Source organism: Pteropus alecto, unplaced genomic scaffold (assembly GCF_000325575.1).
Source record: "Pteropus alecto unplaced genomic scaffold, ASM32557v1 scaffold44, whole genome shotgun sequence".
Taxonomy (NCBI): domain Eukaryota; kingdom Metazoa; phylum Chordata; class Mammalia; order Chiroptera; family Pteropodidae; genus Pteropus; species Pteropus alecto.
The window spans coordinates 1,706,138-1,708,601 of record NW_006436812.1 but is presented as its reverse complement, the minus strand read 5'-3'; the positions used below and the strand labels follow the sequence as shown (position 1 = coordinate 1,708,601).

Sequence of the window (2,464 nt, the reverse complement as noted above, 5' to 3'; positions counted from 1 at the left end):
TGTGTGCCCACTGATTATTTTGAGGACCTACTTCATACTTATATATGTTCACATGGGTACAGTGTAGCGCGCTATAAATAAAAGCACAGACACTAATATAATCTATTGAAGTTAAAAGTTGAACATGTGTGGTTTCATAGAAACTCACTGCCTTACCATTGTGTCAATCATTTTGGCTTGGATGACTAAATATTTCATCAAGCCCATACTGATATCTCCCTTTGCAGAAAGCTTTATAATTCTTTTCATTTTCACTACACACACTAGTGCTAATAATAACAATAATAATAATAATAATGGCAACTATTTGTCAGTTACCTACTATGTTGATGTATTTTACATGCCTGATTTCTTTTAATAATCTTACTAATGCAATATAGCTACACAGTCCTACAGAGCAGCCACCAGCCACATGGGCTATTGAGCACAGAGAGTTGCTGTAAATGTAAACTACATACAAGATTCAAACACCTAATGTAAAAAAGAATGCAAAATGTCTATTAATATTTTTTGTTTTAGTCAAATGTTGAAATAGTTTTATTATATTGAATTTATCTGTTATATATAATATATAAATCCAATTAATTTCACCTCTTCCCTATTTAGTTTTTCTTGATGTAGCTACAAGAAAACTTAATATTGTATATGTGGCTCACATTTGTGGCTCACAGGACAGCGATGATGTGGAGTACATATTAACTCCATTTTACGGATCGAGAAATTGAGGTTTTGTTCCCCAAAGTCAGTATAAAGAGTGGACCCAGGATTCAAAGTTGGATTTGACTGACTTACTATCCAGGATGCTTTATTCAATGCATCTTTCATAGTTGGCTGTTTTTAGTAAGCACAGCACATAAAATGAATGTAAATTTCACCCCCTTCTATCTCTCGTCACATGATCAGCAAGTTAGTTTCCACTATTTTTTTTTTTTTTTTTTTGCAAGACCTCCATAAGTCTTTCAAACAACAACCCCAAGATTCTGAACTGGCTTCTTACTAATTCTAGACACCACCTCTCCATGATACAAGATGCATTCTATTCAGTCAAAGCTCCTTCATTTCACCTTGTAACCATCAGCAGGTTCCAGAAATCAGCATTCTTCCTATGATACAGCTATTGTATCATGCAATTGAAGTGTTGTTTTTGTTGTTGCTTATTTTCAACATCCCATGTTAAGGATGAGCTCAGACTCTGTTTTTGATTCGTAATTAAACAGGAATCTCAATTCCAGCCTTGGTCCCTGGTCTTTCTGCAAAGAGCCTGCCCTGGCCAAAGTTATACTGTGTTAGGGTACACACATTTGTAACAAACACACTCAATGGAGGATATCGCACCTGGCGACTAAGTCTGTCTGGTGAAATGACTACATGGGCTCGTACGTGAAATAGAATTTGTGATCATGTGTGTGGCTCTCTATCGTATAAAGACATTCAAAAATACTTTCTTCCTTGATGTGTTCTGCTTGGGAAATTCATGCTTTTCTATCCCCTCCTTCTTTACATCTGAAAGGAAGGAATGAGTTGGTAGAAATATTCTGCTCCAAAGGAAGATCAATGTTTTTTTGTTTTGTTTTGTTTTTAATATTTTTAGGCGAGGCAACCCTTGGTTGACCTCACAGATTTGCAAGGACCTTGTCAGCTTACAATCCTTTATTTTTTTTTATTTTTATTTTTTACACCTACAGCACTTGGTCTCCCTAGGTGGTCTCCCATCCAAGTACTAACCAGGCCCAACCCTGCTTAGTTTCTGAGATCAGACAGGATCAGGTTTGTTCAGGGTGGCATGGCCGTAGACTGGAAGATCAATGTTAATAATGTTCATTTTTCTAAGTGCAGCCTTATCCTGACATGAAAGTTTGGGAGCCCTAACACGGGCCCCCTCCCTGTCTTCTGCACCCAGGTGAGAGTCAAGATATTCCAGACAGAATTTGCTCTTCTCGAAGTAGGGCATGTACACTATTTGATGGATTGACTCTCTTCATCACTTCGGCGAGAAGGAACCTCAGCATCCCTTATGGAAATATTTCACAGCCTCAGAATGCTTCTTCTCCCAGCAGCAGATGGTTAACTTCCTCTCACAGCAAAATGTCCTTGGGAGGACTTTATCCTTTATCAGAAATCCTGGAAAAATACCAAGGAAGAAAGCAAGCTGGCACACACCTGCAGAGGGACCCAGGAGCCCTGGGTATCTCTCTAGGCCTTTCTTTTTCTACCTTGGTTTCTAGGTAGCCTACAGGAGACCCACTTTTGTTAAAAATGCAGATTTGGGGACTCCATCCCAGGCCTACCGAATCAGATCATCAGGGCGCGGAGCCAGGGCATCTTCATTTTTATCAGATTACCCAGGTGATCCTGGTGTCCGCTAACATGTACGAACTGTGACTGTAGGAGGACTTCATAGATGCTGGGCGAAACCATCTTACATCCAATCAAATTAATTATTAATTAAATAAATGTCTGCCTG

The 2,464-nt window shown here is 38.8% G+C and overlaps 1 pseudogene; it reads right to left on the bottom strand.

Moving 5' to 3' along the window:
* Positions 1-1,676: 1,676 nt before the first annotated feature.
* LOC112481671 lies at positions 1,677-1,795 on the bottom strand (annotated as a pseudogene).
* Between the last annotated feature and the right edge of the window lie 669 nt (positions 1,796-2,464).